Source organism: Tamandua tetradactyla, chromosome 6, assembly GCF_023851605.1.
Source record: "Tamandua tetradactyla isolate mTamTet1 chromosome 6, mTamTet1.pri, whole genome shotgun sequence".
Classification (NCBI taxonomy): domain Eukaryota; kingdom Metazoa; phylum Chordata; class Mammalia; order Pilosa; family Myrmecophagidae; genus Tamandua; species Tamandua tetradactyla.
In genome coordinates this window covers 119,043,649-119,064,446 of record NC_135332.1, presented here as the reverse complement: position 1 = coordinate 119,064,446, position 20,798 = coordinate 119,043,649, and positions in this window count along the sequence as shown.

Here is a 20,798-nt window from a genome sequence, read left to right as displayed (position 1 = left end):
TAATGTTGTGCTAATGGTCCAGACACTTGTTTCTATGATCAAAGCTAGCCCTTCCTAGCGTCAATTCAGTGTCTAAGAAATAAAACAAGTTAACTTAAAGCTGCTTGTTTAATATACAATTCAAACAAATGGTATCAAATGCTCTTGAGAAGAATTTTACTGCTGTTAAAGACTCTAGAATGATCTTTGATCCATGGTAGAATACAACACTCTAATTGTAAAAATTCTTGTGTCTTCCTGATAGTGCCTCATATTTTAGTATTGTGCTGAGAATATGCTGACAAATCTTAGTATCCAATGCTTATGTTAGGAATGAGAAGTTTCTAAATGGGAAGAATATTGCTTTTTCTACTTTTCTTATATCCATATAGTTCTTTTCCAAAAATGAATTGGCGAGGAATTAAAATTTTCTCATCATCTATTCCAGAAAGAATAGATGTGGTCAGTGATCTCAACTCAGATATCAAAGTTTGGGCCACTGGCAAATGTTTAATTCTTAGTCTCAGAATAGTTCCTCAACTCAGCCAGGAAAAACTGTATATTTCCTAATTTCACTCATGTGACCAGAAAATATTTACAACTTGATTCATTTCGATTCACTTCAACAAATATTTCATGAGCAGCTACTACATGCCAAGCATTGTGCTAGCCAGTGGAGTGTGAAATTACAAAAATGAATCTATTACCCTGCCATTTAAATACTTAGCATTGGGGGAAAAAACGTAAGGTTAAAAACAGCTGCAGAATTCTCTATGATACCTTTTTTTGCTTTTTTCTTTTTGCATGGGCAGGCACCAGGACTCTATGATACTTTTTATTATAAGAAAAAATATGTCTTTGAGAGTATTTTGGGTTCAAGATGTATGGGAGAAATCATTGTACAACCAAGTGCTTCCAAACGAAATGATTAATTATGCTTTTATTAAAAATGTTGGGGGCAGTGCAACGGTGGCTCAGTGACAAAATTCTCACCTGCCATGCTGGAGACCCAGGTTCAATTCCCGGTGCCTGTCCACAAAAAAAAATGTTGGTTTTTCCCCACACAAACCAAAACTAGAGAATAAAAACAGAATATAGAGTAGGAAAATACTCATGTTATTAAAGTCTTACTGTCCCTCAAAATGGAATATAAAATTTCAAGGACCTAATCTAGGTTTAAAATTATATACAAATGTTGAACCAATATTATGTCTGTAATTTGAATAGCACTTTTATAACTACTCCAATAATAAATCAGGCAAGATCTATACCTTAAAAGCAGATAGATTAAAACATAAATTGGTTCTAAGTAGTTTCATTGTGGACATTTGGGGTGATTTATGGATCATTAAAACTGATGAGTTTTGGACCTTTACTAAATATGCATTGATTTATGCTTATCATTTTTCATGGGTTGTCTCAGGTCTCTCCATGAAGCACTGCGGATTATGAATTAAACTCCAGTCGTTTACTATAACATTCATCTCACTGTGAGAATACGATGTCTGACATCTGTGAGCACACTTTTTAAATATTCCGTCTTTGATGTTCCCATTGGTATCTTTAACAATTTCATTGCTGAGGCATACAGCTGTCTCTTGTGGTCCTGCCTAAATGTCACCTATTAGCTTTAGAAAGACTATGGCTCATGCCAGTCACCTTAATATCATGTTCCACCTGACTTTAACACTCTCTCAGAGCACTCCTCTCTCAGACTAACCCAGTCTGATATTTCCCACCATAGTTAATATTTCCATACCCAACAGCCTTTCAAGAAATAATAATAATCATAAATTTGAATTTAATAATTAACATTGGTAAGAGTGACAAATTTATTAGACTGTGGGAAAACTGGAGGCAAGGAATTCTATTTTTCGTTATTTAGTTGAAAGATAAGTGGGGCTTGAATGAGGGCAAGGTAGGATTCAAAATTGATGTCTCTTCTCTCCTGCCTCCTGCCGTCCACTAAGCTACCTCTCTTGCTTTCCATCTCTTTTGATTTTACCCCTTGTGGTACCAAAAGTACAATAGAAAAGCCTGAATTTATTTTCCATCATTTTCATTAATCTTTCCCATCTTCCTAAAATTTTCTCTCTTTTTTGACTTTGTATTTTTATGTGCAATTTAAAGTACTTTGAAAAGTACTGATTGCCAATTGCCTATAATGTAGCATGGAAAAAACAATAGTACGTTTGCTTGTCCTAGAATTTTGCATAAAGAGAACATCTGAACTCCTTTTTATTTATTCTAAATATAAGTTTTCCAGTTTTAAGATATAACACATATGTACTGGACTGTGGTAGCTTTTATTTTATCTGCCCAGGATGCCCTGCCACTTCCTTCTACTAGAAACCATAACATCGTTCTGTTGGAGAACTTCTCCCTCAATAGGAACGAGGTTCCAGTGGAATTGTCAGGTACGGTTCCCTGACCTCCATTCTCCTGCGACCACGGGAATGAGCATGGCTCTGGCCACTTACTGTATGCACAAGTCAGAAATGGTCGTTGACCCAAGTCTATCCAACCAGGGCTCTCCCCAGAACTTTTCTGTTGGAGATAGCAAGGAAGGCTCTTTCTCTCATGATCAATATTCTGAGAGGAATAAGCCCAGAGATGTTTGCTGACATCTAATTATCATAGGATAATTAGAGGGAATTGGGCCAATTTACAAAAAGCATCATAGACAAGCATATAAGAAATATGGATGAAAAGAGAATAAAAACATCTCTTGAACTTCTAGATTTGGTGCTGGAATAAACATAAGATTTGGAGTAAAAGACCTCAGTATCAATTTAATTTTGTAATAGCCCAATAGCTATATATCAAGATCTGTTATGCATTGGTAGGAGGAAGACTCTGCAAATAAGTTGGCTCCAATTGCCTGGTACCTGCACGTTCCCAAAGCAGGCACATTTCTTTCCCAAGTTTCAAGCCAAGACATACACTTAAGTGGAGGTTCGTGAGCCACTCCACTGAATACTGCTATAAACTCACACAGTCCAGGATATTAACTATTCCTACAGCCATCAATCCCCCAATTATGAGTTTCAATAGTCTCCTGGATTTGGAGGAAGTTCATGTCCTCTGAGCCCATTACACTTTTCCACAGTCCATAATCCACAAACTGGTGTATTTAGACAGATGTCTAAACAACACAGTCCTGAGAAATCATCTTTCCTCTCAATGATAGAACTGTTTCTATCATAGCAGCATATAAGGCTCCTAGTCTTAGTTTACTGTCCTTCTTCTATCATAAACATCCCCACTAAATAGTACATGTGGGTTCTACCCCGTGCTGCTTGCTTATGTGCCCTAGAAACGTTGGCAGCTAGTCAGAATCCAAGCAAAATATAGGTCACCCTGAATGACTTTTGGAAAATACTCTGTGGGTTGGGATGAGGGCAAATACCGTATAGTAAGCTCTTTGACTGGCATAAAGCCCATAACGGAGACATCTTGGTGGAAGATACCATCTGGCCTCTTCACATTATATGTTCTATTTGGGCAATGAGAAGGGAGAATGGCTACCAGAGCTTTTTCATTGTGATGAAGGCCATGTTTCCATAATATTCTGGCTTCCCAGGCCTCCATCCAAGGGGATTCACTGATATTTCATCTCTTCTTTCTGCTCCCAGCCCAAACAGACCCTATTCTTTATTCTGGATGCCAGTACTCTTTCCTAAAGGTAAAACTGTCAAACACCCTATGATTCCATGGCTGTCTGGGTACCTAGCCCACTGGAAAGGGCCTGGCCCAGAGAAGCAGTTGTAGGAACAGGACACTTGTCCTAAGAAGGATGCCAAATATATTAGAAGCATTCATCAGTCTGGGAAAACCAGACCCCACTCAATTCAAGCAACAAATTATATTATCAGAGTGCTCTTAACAACTTCCTCCCAATTCAGGCACACATTCCAAAGCAACCTAAGAAAGAGCCTGGATCTTCTTTTTAACAACTCTGAGGATCTTCCTAGTGAATTCCCAGAACCTGATGCTGTCCCTTTGCCTCATATCTAGTTTTGTACACTCTAGTTCTCCTTGTTTGAGCCCTCGGGTCATTTACATTATGACTTTTGTTATCAAGGACACATCCTTTTATCTTTTTGCTTCCATAGTGCTCCCTAACACACAGGTCAGTCTCACTGTATTTCCATGCACCAGTCATGGGAAAACCGCTGAACCATCTTTTTGCACCAGAGAAGAGAAATTTGCAAGTTAAAAAAGTCTCCTTTAATTTCCAAAAATATCCTGAGTAATTGAACCAAAGGAAGATTTAAGGAAAGGTTTCTACCACTGACTTTATTGGAGTCAATGAAAATGCTGTGTCCCTATTTCTTTGTATGACAGCCTAAATACATAAAATAAATACATCTCATAGGACTGGAAATGGAACTGGTAAAGCAGGCCTGGAAGATTCAAGTGCTGCCAGACCATATCCACAGATGGCATGTCCCTATTGCTCATTCTTTTCTCAGTATTCAAAACTCAAAAAAAGTAAGCATTACCATGCATTCACAGAACATATCTGTGTTCTCCTAAACACCTGTGGGAGCTGAGTTAATTAGTATATTCAATATAAAAGCATTCCTAACATCCAATATATTAAGAATATTCTGGTTAACCTATGTATGAATATATCTGAAACCATTTATATTATACTTAGATAACAAGCACTCATGGAGCAAAAGAATTGACACTGGGTTTACTCAAAGCCAGTATTGTTCTTCTTGCATCTAAGTCTTGCATATGAATTAAATCAGAAACAGGCTATTTGGAGCATACATATGTCACCATCATCCAATCAGTGAATGAGTGTGTGTCTTGCAGGGAGGCAGATTTAATTAGGTGTTCTAAACAAATTAAGCCACACACGAATGTATTCTCTGGCAATGGTGGTATTTTTACTGGCATGCCAGAGGTACATGATGTTCTTTTCCTAAGTTAATATACTTTTCTGAACAAAAGTTTGACCAAAACAGTTGACAAAATTCCAATTTTACTTTTTAGTTGGAGGAGTGGTTTAAGGGAGACACAGCTTTTTTTTTTTTAACATGGGCAGGCACCAGGAATCGAACCCAGGTCCTCGGGCTTGGCAGGCAAGCATTCTTACCTGCTGAGCTGCCGTGGCCCGCCTGAGGCACAGCTTTGAAGATGTCATGTATTAATAGCTGCAGGTGCTTAAAGTGGTTACACTGATACTACTAGAATGGTACTAAGAATCTTGAGTGGAAAAAAAATCCCAGTGAAATCTGCAAAGCTCTCCAGGAACACTGACACTTGGTTTCTATGAGCCATTCTATTATTTTTTTATGATTAGCCAATTTTCCTAAGGAGAAAAATATTCCAGATGACCATTGATGAAAATAAGCTATTGTCAGTGTCAAATATACTAGATAGCGAGCGTCAATAAAGTAGTGGTATGCAAGTACTGTCAGTGGGTTAGAAGAATTGTAAGAGGTGATCACTGTCAAGAAATTTACAGTCAAAATTGAGGAGAGAAGGCTGAGTACATAAATACAGAGCAAAAAATACTAATGGTACATGATTTTAAACTGTATAGGAATACCTGTGCTTACCATCTTTGCATGGTTAATTCCTTTCATATTTGATGATTTTATTTCATGGTCCCAATTGGCCATTGTTCCTCTGCCCAGCACCAAACTGCACAAAGTGGAATTTTCTTGCAGTTTTTGGCTGTCTCCAGCATAGCAGATATCGCACTGCTTCATACCTGTCTCCCCAACCAGGGAATGAATTATTGAGGGTCATATCTTTTCACCTTTGTATTTCAAAGCTTGGCATCACTAGCAGTGAAGGGGAGCTCACTGGTAAGGGCTAAAGAATTGACCCAAAACTATGTAGTGGATGTGGATTTTAAGCTGAGCCTCTAAGGATGCTGAGGATTCTAGTGGACAATTGTCTCCTCTCTGCCCTTATTTCCAAAGCAGAACTGTCCTTCCCTCACCCCACACAGTTCTGGGGTGCCTTCCCTTACCCCTAGCCATGAGGCCCAAGCTGGGTACAGAAATGGAAGAATTGGACACATAACTCAGCCAATCAGAACCTGTGCTGGTTTGAAAATATTATGTACGCCAGAAAAGCCATGTTTTAATCCTGATCCAATCTTGTAGGGGTAACTGTTTCTTTTCATCCTGATTCAGCACTGTAAATTGGAATCTTTTGATTTAGCTTATCTCCATGGGAGTTGTGACACATTCAATTGTGGATATGGCCTTTGATTAGATGGATGTGTGACTCCACCCATTCCAGGTGGGTCTTGATTAGCTTGCTAGAATCCTTTAAAAGAGGAAACATTTTGGAAAGAACCAGAAACAACAGAGCCTAAAGAGAGGGAGTCAGCAGAAACTTCAGAGTAGAGCTGAAACAGATGCTGATATTTGGAGAACAGAGATACAGATGTTTGGAGATGCTTGGAGCCCAGAAGACATTGCCATGAGATGTTAAGCAAACCAGAATCGGGAGAGAGCCAAGGGAAGCCAAGAGATGAAAGCCAGCCCCTGAGAAGCAAAATGAGGAACCCCATAGGAACAGAGGCTGAAAGCAACTGAGCCCAAGAGTGAGGGACCTGCAAGGGACCAGCATGCCTTCTCAGCTGACAGAAGTGTACCAGATGCATCCCCCTTCCTTGAATTAAGGTATCTTCCCCTAGATACCTTAGTTGGGACATTTCCACGGGTTTAGAACTGTAAAGCTGTAACTTATTAAATTCCTTTTATAAAAGCCTTTCCAGTTCTGCTATATCACATTCGGGAAGCTTTCAAACGCAGAACCTTTTCTTGAAACATACCCTATACACACAGGGTATACTCAGCTTAGTTTTTCCTGTCACTACCCTCTCCTCTATGTGGGTAGAACATATGTGAAGCAAAAGAGGACATGACATTCAAGAGAGAAAGGTAATATTTAAAAATAGGGTAAATCAAGTGTCAGGTCTGATGTGCCACATTGGACTTTCCTGAATATCCTACTTTGTTTCAGTTTCAGGGAAATGTGCTTCTGCCGCTCAGAAACAAAGAACCTCAGTTACTACAATGAGCAGACATTAAAGTGTATAGTGCACAAAGTTCTCTCACATACATTATCTCATTTGAATTTCAAAGTCATCCTTTGTGGATTGGCATTATTATCATTCCCATTTTAGAGATAAAGAAATCAAGCTTCAAAGAGATAAGTATCTTCCTTAAGCTCTCACAGAGAAAATGTGCTAAATTTACCTGGATGTTCTGATGTCAAATTTGATATTCTTTTTCACTATACATTGCTGCTTTAGGTTGGAATTAAGACTCGAGCTCAAATTTACAAAAGTACAAAACATGCTCTTATAGAAAGGTAAAGCCGGGTGATAAAGGCTGAGCCTAACCTGAGAATGAGTTCAGGAGAACAGTTATTTCTGTGGAGAGTACAGTTTGGGTCTGTGCAAAGCAGAGCATTTTAGCAACACAAAAATATACAGGGCTTTGTTCATGAAGTAACTTCTGGGACATCTCAGAAATTTTATGTTGGAGATTGATAACAGATTCTGGGTGAACTGAAGGGGTAATAAACAATGAAGATTTTTATATAGAGGCTAATGTGAAATAATTTCACCATAATTGGGTGAAGGTTGAGCACATTCAGGTTAAATTTGTTTTTCTCAAATAATCATGTTTGAATTTTAGGAACTAAGCAAAGATGAAAATATATTTACTGAAAAATGTTTCCATCTATTGATTTAAAAAAAATCAATGGATGCTTCTATCTGGAATAAAACAGAAAATATTAGCAAGGAAGGGCTTGTGTTTCTAGCAAGATTGTTTTTTAATATTCAACTGTTACTTAGAGGCAGGAAAACTTAATTCAAGTTCAAAAATATAAGAGTTATTGGCTGTTTGATCTTGATCAACTTCTTAAAATTTAAGTTTCCTCACTTGTGAGGTGATAAGCCTAATAACGACCTCTTAGGACATTTGCAAATATTTAATAAATTCATTTCTACACACATGTACTATAAATGTTAGAACGGTGTAAATGTTAGTTCTTTTAATCTTCTTCTGATACCTTATTCACTATGATTTTGCTTATAGCACTCCTTGATATTAAATATTGTTCTGTGCTAAAAGATAGTTGTAGTAACTGTTTCTTTTGGTTCTTCAAACAGAAGAACCAGAGAAAGTTCTTTTGGGTAAATTTTATAACTCACCACATGTGTATCACAATCTATGAAGATGTATAGCACACGAATTGAATCAAAGATCGCTCTAAGAAAGCTCTTTCATCTCAATTCTTCCATTTGCATATATAGTGGAAAATAATCACTTAGTCACATGTTAACCTGCCTTTACATTTAGTACACAATCCCATTACACCTGTAGGACTCTACCTCCTCAACGTTGTCAAACTATACAAACTGAGGTTCTTCAACCTGCAGGCAAAACTCTGCTCAGGACACGTACCAAAATAAACCTGACTGCCAGTACGGAAGGGCTTGCAAGCTTCCCAGCAGGTGAGGTCTGGCTGCTGAATTCTAACACCTGGCAAGGTTGGTGTGGCTCTCTGGCCTGATTTTCCTTCCAGTTTCATGGTCCTTCCAACCTTTTCCTACCCCCACCCTCTATCCACCCCTCACAATTTCTACCCAGCACTGCAGGCTGTTCTGCCATCTGGAATAGGAAGCCTGCCCTAAATCCATCATTTGTGTTGGTACAGGGTTTGGATTGGGGTGGGGGTAGGGTAAGGGGAGCAAAGCTAGTTGCCTCTGTGGCATCTATTACTTCACTCTTACTGTCCTTTCCTTGCCCAAGATCTATCTGTCTCTCCTCCAAGACGCTGGTTTTCATCCTGTCCTGCTTTAACCCAAAGAGACTTGCCTGAAGCCAGAACTGTGTTAACTGTTTGATTATGAGAATCACCGCAGCTCAGAACTCCTGCTACCCTAAACAAAAATAGGAGCCAGAGGCTATCAATCTCACCCCTGTTCAAACTTGAGTTTGCCATGGTCACATGCATATTACGATTTGGACTTTTTGCCACTTCTGTGGGAGTCAACCCTACAACACGAGAGTCTCCTCCTGGGCTAGGGAAACAGATAATTTCTCTTATTTTTCTTGGCCTACAGTTAAGGTCCCTACATGACCCAAAGCCAAGAACACACAGATTTTGAAAATATCCACACCAAATAGAATGTCTAAAAATAATTTTTTTCTTTTCATCAGTAAACAAGTTTTAATGTTTGCTATTAGCTATTTCCCACTATTATAGAAAAAAGGAAAATCACTTCAAAAACTCTATTTTTTCAAAGAAAAAGAACATTTTTTCCATAATAGAAAATATTTTTAAATACTGAATAAAGAAGAAGAAAATTCTCACTACATTTATCAATAATACAAAAATATTCATTATATCAAGTTCCGAGTATGTTCATATATACATATATATGTGTATATCATATTTGATACTTAATAAATCATACCATATTTACTTAGAGACTTGATAGGTCCCATAAGATATCAATTTTCAACAAACAGAAAACCAGAGAAAAAGTTGATGGGGCGCATAAAATGTTTCTTTCAAAGAGCCCAGGATAGGAAAACAGAAGATCTATGTTTAGTCCTTATTATGTTGCCCTAACTTACTATGTGAACTTGGAAAAGTTCTTTGTCCTCTCTGGACCCCAGTCTCCTGAAATTTATGTCCCCTACACCCTTGTGTACATCTAAAGAACTAAGAGACTGTGGGTCTGCAACTTTCTATTAAATGTTAAGATACTAATATAAAAGCTTTAGCTGAGACCATACCAAAATAGATACTAGATGCGAAAGTGAATTATTAGATAGAGCATCTCATTAAAAGTAAAGTGTCAAAAAGGAGTCAAGATAAGTAGAATTAATGTGATTTAACAGCATCAGGGTAAGATTTTATTTTTTCTTTTTCAGTGGCATGCAGGTTAAGTATCAAGAAGGGTAGAAGATAATACAAGAAAAATTAATGATGCCATAATATGAGGAGCCATAAATACTAGGCTGAGAAGTTTGTATTCAGTTTGATAGGCGCTAAGTAGTCTATGAAGTTTTTTGGCAAGTATATGGGTCTAATGGACTTAGCTGGAATTGTGCCTAAGGAAGATGAAGCTAACTTTCTTTTTCAACTTGGTTTGTTTTGTAGCAGATGTGTTTTATTGTTGATTTTGTTCTTGAGCACCAAAGTGCACAGGAACGATTTGTGCCTTTGTCCATTATTGAGGGTAGTATCTGCTTGATAACCGTGAGTGTGTGTGTGTGTGTGTGTGTGTGTGCGCGCGCACACACACTCCTCTACGTTGGACCCTGTCTAAGGACTTTTATTCCTAAAATTGCCAGCAGAACATTTGTGTCTTCTAATCTTCTCACTAAAGGTACATAAGATCAGTGTTATAATGAAGAATGCAATATAATTTCCTATTACCTATAAAATCTGCTTCATTGAATTTTCATTATTTCTGTCTTACTAATTGCTCTCCTACATATTTTTAAAATTCTAATCAGAACCTAATTCAACTACTGTGCTAGTCAAAGGTTTCAGTATCTATCCACTCAATAAGCTCTCAGGAAATAGTTCAAGATAACATGTATTTTACCCAGATTTCATATTTCATGTCACAATTATAAAAGTGTCAATCTTATGCTATTTGTGCCAATTGTTGAGATGACTTTGCATTTTTTTAACACTTAGATAATAATTTTCTGTTTTGAATATGAAATACACATTTCTCTTTAGTTTGTTGGTGTGTTTTTCCAATAGGTTTTCCTTCCTTCCTTACTTCCTTCCCTCCATCTGTCCATCTGTCCTTCCTTTCTTCCCTCCTTCCTTTCTTCCTTTCTTCCTTCCTTCATTTCATTCTTTCCCTTTTTTACTATTTGTTTTCCCCTAGCACTATGGTTTTCAGCAGCCCCACATAAAGCCTTTCATATCATCCAATGTAATGTCCAGTTTCAGCATCGAGCACACACCACCTTTGAGAGGTCATATTTCAGGAATGACGTGACTTGTGTGTGTTAGGGTTGGGGATAGGAAGTTAAGGAGAAGAGGGAAAGATTTGTATGTATGTATTTATATAGGGAATTAGGGCTTCCATTGGGATGAAACACTACATAAATACATTATTGTTAGTAAAAATGAAGACCTGGTTAAACTGGAAAATCTGGGGTAAGAAAGACTTTTTGTTTTTAAATATGGAAACAGAAAGAAGCCATAACTGAAAATAAAGTGGGGTTCCTGGATAGTCACTCTCCTGTGTTTGGGGTTGGTGAAAGTCAATGGAATCCTTTCATAGCAAGCAAAAGTTGGCCTCAGGGGCAGCTGACATTGGAACCATAGCACAGAGCTCATGTTTTGTGGAGTTTATTGACTGCTTCCCAAACAGAAGAAATAAACAGAGGACTGGGTTTTTAATTTTAGGATCTATTTGCACCCTATTAAATTAAAGAACCCAAATGACGTCTGCCTGGAGGAACTCCTGGCTGCGCCAGTGCTTTCTTTACTAGTTTGACAAAAGATGATTCAGTTCTAAGGAGGCATATATCACTCCTTACCCATCATCAGTACCAGTCCCAGGGCTGAACACAAAAGCAACACTGTTTCCATTGTGTCTGTGGAAATGCCACACCTTAGCTCTGCCGGCCACTTCGTTTTGATTTAGTTTTAAGAAGTTTTTGCCAAAAATGAGCTACGCATTGAAAGTCATTCACTATAGGGTTTGCTAAATCGTGGCTTCATTTGGGGACTTTAGAGCCTTCCCCCTCAAAATAAAATCAATTGGATTTTTGTTTTGAATTTTGTTTTTGAAACATTTATTGAACACTTTCCATATGTAATGTTTTCTTCTTATATTGTATAGCAATTTTGATAATTTTTTCACTGTTTATCTTCTTTCTTTAGAATGAAAGCTCAAAGTGAGAAACTTTTTTCTGTAGTTTTAGGATAGTACCCGGCACATAGTAATAATAAATACCTTTAAGAAAGAGTGGCACACAAATGCATACACACACACACATGCCTATTCAAGCTGGTGGACTTGACTTTAGAATGAATTTTTAGCAACAGGTTTACTTTGAATTGTCTTGAGTCTTCAATGAAATTAATGAACTGCTAATACAAAGATATAACTTGGTATCTATGAAGCAGCAGGAGGCAATCAACAATTTGTTTTCTTCCCAAAGAAAATTTCTTCGCCATTTTTGGAGATTATTTCAGTTTTATAAGCTTAAAAACTTTCAGATAATTTGAGCACTGCCTTAAATATCCAGTTTATTCTACTTGAAAATTAATCTTAAGAAGACAACCAATAATTCCTGGATTTTTTCAATAAATATTTCCATTAAAATAATCTTGAAACAGAATAACATTGATCTTTCATCAATATTTTCCTTTTACTTAAATAGTAACATAAAAGGTAAAATTAAAAAGGTAGTTGTAAGAGTCTGTGTTGAAATCCCAGGATGAGCTGGGACCTGGCATCAAGGGATTGAGAAAGCCTTCTTGACCAAAAGAGGGAAGAGATAAATAAGACAAAATAAAGTTTCAGTGGCTGAGAGATTTCAAACAGAGTCATGAGGTTACCCTGGAGGTTATTCTTATGCATTATATAGATATTCCTTTTTAGTTTATGGTGTATTGGAGTAGTTGGAGGGAAGTACCTGAAATCGTTAAGTTGTGTTCCAGTAGCCTTGATTCTTGAGGATGATTGTATAAAGTTATAACATTTACCATATGACTGTGTGATTGTGAAAACCTTGTATTTGATGCTCCTTTTATCCTGGGTATGGACAGATGAGTAAAAAATGTATATATATATATGGATAAAAGGTAAATAAATAATAGGGGGGACAAAGGGTAAAGTAAATTGGGTAGATGCAAATACTAGTGGTCAATGAGAGGGAGGGGCAAGGTGTATGGTACGTATGAGTTTTTTTCTTTATTATTTTTATTTCTTTTCTGGAGTGATGCAAATGTTCAAAAGCATGATCATGGTGATGGATCCACAGAACTGTGATGATATTGTGAGCCATTCATGTACACCATATATGGAATGTATGTTTGTAAAGATTTCTCAATAAAAATATTTTTTAAAAAAAGAATCTGTGTTTCACCGTGTGTCTGATGCTCCCTTTATCCAGAATATGGACAAACGAGTAAAAAATAAGGATGAAAATAAATAAATAATAGTGGGGAAAAGAAATAAAATTTAAAAATTGGGTAGATTGCAATACTAGTGGTCAATAAGTGGGGGTATGGGTTATGGGATGCACTGGCTTTTTCTTTCATCTTTTTTTTCTTTTTCTGAAGTGATGCAAATGTTCTAAAAATGATTATAATGATGAATACACAACTATGTGAAGATATTGTAAGACACAGATTGTATACACAATCTGTGTATACATGGCACATGAAGATATCTCAATTAAAATTTTTTTTAAAAAACGAGTCTATTTCAGTGTGATCTCAGAAATGCCTTGTACAATTCAGTTAGGAAAATTATTGATACTTCAAAAACTGAGTCACAAGGCTCCTTCCTCTCCAAAACTGAGGAAAAATGACAAAAAGACTATGAGAAGAAATTGGACTTGTACTGTTTACTTGTGCTTTCATGTTATGGGTCCATTGAAAGGCAAATAACTTCTTCTAAGACCTGTAACCAGGGAGTTTATATTTAAGGGATTATTCTGATTACTGAATCATTATATAGCTATTTCATTTTTTTGCTTTCTGATATATTAGAGTAAACAGAGGGAAATACCAGGAATCTCTGAACTGCAGTCCACCTGCCTTGAGCTCTGATAATGATTGTGTAGCCTTTATCTTGTGCCCCGGTGACTGTAAAAATCTTATGATTGACCATCACTTATATCCATTTTATCCAGTTTTTCAACTTTAGAGTCTTATGATCACTAAAGACAGCCCTAATGTCTATTAATGAAGGGCCTGAATCAGCCCAGAACTAACCCACCCTAATTCCAAGGCTATCTTGATAAAGGAAGCTGATTCTAACCAGTATGGGGCCACCTGATGGGCGCAGTAGCTTGAACACTAATCTGTAAGCACCACCATTTCCTTACATATGTTCTGTGATGAAGCATGTGATCATTCTGCACACACTTAATAATCAATCACCTCTAATTATGTCATTTGGAGCCATTGTGCTGATTATCCTAAAACCTGCCGATTTTTTGACACTATAAAACTATCAGGATTACTACAGTTCAGAGAGACAGAATTTTAGGCAGACAGGCCATCTGCTCTCCTGCTTCACCCCCAGCAGTGAACTGTCTTTGAAACCCCGGTGTCACAGATTGGCTGTTATGCTCTCGGGGCAAAGAATTTACCACTTTGATCCCATTATCAGACCCAGACTCAGTTCATAATACAGTAAATTCAATACAAAGAACACATATATATTCTGTGAACACGAAATATCCCAGCAATTCTCTCCTGAAAGGTAAAGAATTGGCAAGAGCAGAGTCTCAAGAAAAAATCACTTAGCCACGATGATATCCCCCATACTCCAGCAAGTCTCTATTTAGCTTTCTCCAATTTCCCCTCTCCCAAGGTGGGGATGGGGTGCGGGCGGCGGCGCGCTCTGGGAGGTCATTACAGTTGAAGTTGCAGGTGGGTGAGGCCCTTGTGACCGCCCTCCATAGACCTTCCAAATAAACTCCCAGGTGTCTCTATGAACCGACCCTGCTCCAGCAACGTCTGATGCGCCTGCTTTCCCCCTTTTCAGCCACCGACGCTTGGCCGCTTGGTGCCCGCGTATGCCTACCGCAGCCTGTCGCCGCCGGGTCGCGGGTCTCAGTCCTGTGGCTGCCGCTTGCTGGCTGGTTCACTTGGACCAATTCTTCCCTGACTAGAATGATCTACTCTTCGCCATTTCCCCATTCCACTTGTCTTTTAAAATGGATAACCTCAGAAACATTCCATTTTAGAATATTAATAGAAAAGGGCGTTTCACCTTTGATGTGTGCTGTCATCAAACTTCTGCAGATAATTTCCTCTTTCAACCAGAGCAATTTAGAAGCAGGGGGGCAGACACTCCAATTTTTAAAAATTGCATTTTGCATATGTACTTCATTGTTAAAAGAAATATGGGGGAGAGGGGGAAACATGAATTTAAGTTCTGGATCCAAACTTACTAGTCTTAGTACAACAGTAATATCTTTGTGCCTCAGCGTTCTCATATTTAAAGCATGAATATTATTACCTATTCTATCTACCCCACAGAATCCATGTAAGGATTAAGGAAAAATAATTTATATTGGAGTGCTTTTAAAACTCCAATATCCTGTATATATATATATATATATAATACATTTTACCTATAATCAGACCAGCCATGAAAGAGCCATAGGCAGCAAGGAGCTAAATAATTTAATTTAAACATATTAATTGTGACGTTATATATCAGACACTATTCAGGTGCTTGAACAAAGGTGAACAAAACAAACTGAACCCCCGCCTTCAAAGAGCCTTACTCTTGCTGAGAGTTGTGTCAGAGGCTTAGTGCTCAGACGGTGAAGCCATTTGAAGGGTGGGTGGAGAGGAAAGAGATGATCATTTTAAATCCTAAATGTATTGTTTTTCCTTCATGCTACTGCGAGGGATAGCCTAATCTACTTTGGATTGAATATGTGTAGGTCAATATTTCCACATACAGAGATTTGTCAGAGAAGGAAAAAAATAGTCTAGACTTCAAAGCCTCTAAGTCCATTTTGTTTAACTGAATTAACTCATAAGAAGCCTCCTCCATCCCTTTTTGTGAGTCAAAAATTGTGTGGAAAAGTAAATAGCTGTATATTTTAAAGAGAGAATGTGAGTTTACCAGTAGAGAGAATAGGGCCTGGAAAATGGATTAGCAGGAGTAATTGGTATGAAATAAATATGGCTGGTAGCTAAAGCCTACTTGGGGAAAAAGATGTATATTGATAAATTCAAATGATGGGGTGCCTATCAAGTAGCAGGAATTTATAATCAGCTTAACATCCTTTGTGTTGTTTCCATTTAAATGCTCTCTATTATGATAAGCTAAAATAAGGTCTGTTATACACATAAATTCTTAGGTTGTAGGAAACTCAAGTAAAATGATTTTGTTCTATATCTGTATTGGTATAAAGGAAAGGGACATCCCAGGAGGAGGGAAATGAATGAAACAGAATTCAACAGAACAAGGAATAACACAATTCTAGGAATTCTCAGCACTCTAAGTGAAAATTCAGAAACACTGCCTTGATGATATGCATGACAGGTATATAGATCAGTGGGCTTGAATCAAATTATTTTTAAATTTCATGTGGATTTCAATCAATGACTTTAATTAATATGGGGTTTTTTTTATTTCAGTGGGAGATATTTCTTAAACCAGCAAGCAGAGGGACAGAGTTGAAAAGGATAATGCAAATGGTAGACATCTGTGGGTACCTTGGTTACTCGTATGGTTGAACCATTAATTCTGAGACAAGGGTAGCAGACAATGAGGCTAATTTGGTGGGAGAACTAATTGTATGGAAAGCTCGAAAACTCTTAAGTGGATTGAGAAGGAGCTTGAACTAACAATGAGGAGCTATAGTTTTTTGTGTTTTTTTTTTTTGTATGCTGGGTGGCGGGGTCACATTTCATTATTTTTCCATGTGAGTATCCCATTATTGCAGCACTGTCAAATTTTTTGTTTGATTAGTTTTCTTGTTTGTTTGTTTTTTTAGGAAGTGCATGGACCAAGAATCGACCCGGATCTCCTGCATGGCAGGAGAAAATTCTGCTCTGAACTACATTTGCACCCATGCCATAGATTTTTAAATAGGGAATTGACATAGCAGATTTGTGACTTAGTAAAACCACTTGGCACTGTGGGTAGCATGGCTACATAGAGAACAGATACATTGTTTGTAAAGGTTGGTGAATCAGTTCAGTAACAGGATTAGCAAGCCTCTGATTATCTAATATGCAAGAAGTTTCATTCAAAATTTTCTTCACAGGCCTAGCATCCCTGCCAGAGTAAAGTATTGAGAAACAAGAGACTGCTGCCTATAAAAATGGAAACTCAGATTCAAGTTAAAAAGACAAAACCACGGAAGGATGACTTTGGTATTTTCTTTCGACTAGTGAAAACATCAAAAATTGCTAATACCCACCAGTTTTCCAGGAAGAAGGCATTGCTTTCCATGGGGCTTCCCTGCCAAAGTTTTCCTCTCCTTCCCCACTCTTTCAAAGACAGACTTTGTGGGATCCCATACTGTAAAGATTTAGTATTTAAATAATAATTTGTTTTAACTTTCTAAGTTTTGTATAGAAAGTGAAATTTCTTTGTAAAAATTGTTGTAGGTTTGCAATTGTGAGAGCCGAAATTACATGGGAAAAAAATAATGTAGTTCAATGCATTCAAAAGATAGAAGGAACAACCTTTAAATTATGATAAACTGCAAAAGAATCATGATCATATAAGAATATTGTGAATTTAAGTAAACACGTATTCATGTATTCAGCTAAGATTCATTTTTTTAAATTCCTTATATAAAAGAGAGCTTTTTAAATCATATTCTAATAGATGAGAGAAATAAGGGGAGGAAAATCCTTGAAGGTTGAAGAAGCTCAAAAGAAGGCAGATGTGTTCAAACATTTTTTTTTTTTCCAATTTCTCTATCAGGATAGGTAGACAAGCTGATTAAGAGAAAGATGAAGCCCAAGATAAGTGGAAAAAAAAAAAAAAGCCAAGATAGGACCTGGCCATTTTAAATTAGTTCACGTGTCCAGGCTCAGAAAAATTAGATTTTATGGGACTGAAAAAATATTGAGGTGATTATGAAACCATCACTATAATGTTCCATCTTTTGACTTTTAATCTATTTGTGTCTTCATATGTAATGTGAGTTTCTTATAGATAGCATAGAGTTGGATCTTACTTTTATATCCAATTTAACAATCTCTCTCTTCATGGTGTGTTTAAGTTGTTCAATGTAATTATCAATGTGTGCTTAACTCTACTATCCTGTTACTTGTTTTCTATTTGTTCCATTTGTTCTTTGTTCCTTTTTTTTCCTTCTCTACTTGTCTTCTTTTGGACTGGTTGAATATTTTATTATTCCATTTTATCTCTTGTTCTTGCTTTTTAGCTATGCCTCTTTTTATTAAATGATTTCTCTGGGGTTTACAGTATACATCTTTAACTTATCACAGTTTACCTATGAATAAAATTATTCCACTTTATATATAGTCATTAAAACATACAAAACTGTGCTTCTATTTTTCCCTTCTTGTCCTTTGGACTATTGTCATAAAACATTTTTTCTTCTACATTGTGGTAGTTAGATTCAGGTGTCAACTTGGCCAGGTGAAGGTGCCTCGTTCTATTGCTGTGGACATGAGCCAATGGCATGTGAACCTCATCTGTTGCTGATTATATCTGCAGTCGGCTAGCAGGCATGCCTGCTGCAATGAATGATGTTTAATTTAATTGGCTGGTGTTTAAATAAGAAAGCTCAACATAGCACAGCCCAAGCAGCTCAGCATACCTCATCTCAGCACTTGCATCTCAGCCCAGGTCTTTGGAGATGCAGAAAGTAGGCACCCCAGGGAAAGGTGTTGGAACCCAGAGGTCTGGAGAAAAGGCCAGCAGAGATTACCCTGAGCCTTTCCATGTAAGAAAGAACCTCAGCTGAAAGTTAGCTGCCTTTCCTCTGAAGAATTATATGTTAACTAAATAAATCCCCTTTTATTGAAAGCCAATCTGTCTCTGGTGTGTTGCATTCCAGCAGCTAGCAAACTAGAACAATGTTGATCCAATTTCTATCTGGTGTCATTGTCCATCTTCCCAAAGAACTTCCTTTAAAATTTTTGGCAGTACAGGACTGCTGGATTTGAATTCTCTCATTTGTTTATTTAGACAGGCTTTATTTCACTTTAGTTTTTGAGAGACAATTTTTTGCTCTTATAGACTTCTAGGTTAACTTTTTTTCTTTCATTATTTTAATGTTACTTGTTTTCTGGCTTGCTTAGTTTCCAACACAATGTCTTCTGTCATTCTTATCCCTGTTTTTTTCTAGGTAATATCTCTTTTTCTATGATTACTTTTAAGATTTTCTCTTCCTCTCTTATTTTCAGCAATTTAATTATAATATTACCTTGGTATGATGTGTTTTGTGTTTATTCTATTGGAGGTTAATTGATTTATTGGACCTGTAGATTCACACTTTTCATCAAATTTTGGAAAATGTTGGCCCTTATTTCATCAAATATTTTTCTGCCCTCCATCCCCTTAGTTTTCTTTCCTTTAGAGATTCCAATTGCACACATTAGTTTGCTTGACATTGTTCCATGTCAATAATGCTTTATTTAATTTTTTCAGTCTTTTTTTCTTGCTGTGCCTTATTTTAGATAGTTTTTATGCCTGACTTCAACTTCACAGATCTTTCCTTCTCAAATGTCTAAACTGCCTTTAATCTATCCAATTTATTTTTCATTTCAGTTATTTTATTTTTCATTTCTAGAAGTTTCATTTTGTTCTCTCTCTCTTTTTTTTGCACTTTTCTTTTCTCTTTTCATCATGTTCATGCTTCCCCTCCATTCTTGAGTATGTGGAGCACATTGTTAATAGTTTTTTTTTATGCTCTGCTTTCTGACTCCATCATCTGTGCCATTTTTGATTCTGTTTCCATTGATTACTTTCCTGGTTTTATTTTATGATTTTTTCATGGTGTTTTTTTTTTATTGAATACTGAACATCATTGTATTCCTTTAAAGTATGTTGGACTTTGTTCTAGCATGCTGTTGTGATCCATTTGATCCTTTTGAGTCTCAATTTTAAGATGTATTAGGGCAAATCTAGCACAGCTTTTAGTCTGTAGCTTATTTAATTCCACTACTAAGGTGATATCTTTCTGAGGACTCTGGAGCACCGTGTCTGTATGAGATGGCTCTTTGCTGGCTTGTCAGAACTTGAACTGTGTTTGTTCTGAAGGAAGGTTTTCAAGTGGTTTTTCTCCCAGCCATCTAGAGTTTTACCGTCTGTTCAACTACAGAAACAAGTGACTCCTCTGCACATTTCTAGGGCTGTCTCTCTGTTAATTTCCCTCCTCTCTGCCATTCTGGCATTCTACTTAATGATTTCTGACTGCCTCATCCTCCCCAAACTCTGATCTCTTTCTCCTAAACTCAGTGAGAGCAATGGAGTTAGTTACAGTTTCCCTTCCATTTGCTACAGTCTGGAAACTGTGTCTAGGCAATAAAATGACACAGTCATAGGAATTGCTTAGTATGTTTCCCTCCTCTTAGGCACACATCCTGCATAGCCCATTGTCTAATGTTTAAAACCAGTTGCATATAATTTACTCAGTTTTCTAGTTGCTTATGATGGGAGGGAAATTCTTTGGCAATTATTTCTTTATAAGTAGAAGAAAGAATAATAAACATAGGCAAGTTCCACATCAGCTGCTTGGTCCTCACAACATCTCTCTGGATATTATTTATTATTATTTTTTATCTCCGGTCTGTAGATGAACAAATCAAGGCTCAGAAAAGTTAAGTGATTTGCCTATCTTCACACAGTCATGTGAGAAATATCTGGGTCTCAGTATTGGCTCTGAATACATACATGTTTATTTTAAAATAAAAAAAAATAATTCTGTTAATATAAAAGTTAAAAGAGACCATATGTACCAGTAGAAAGATTTGGTATACAAATAAATGATAATTACTTTGTCATAGAAATTATTAACTAATTGAGTAATGTAAGGCAGATCAGGCTACTCAGTTTCCTACACCTCCAATTTCTCCACTTTGAAAGTAAAGGTTGGAAAATG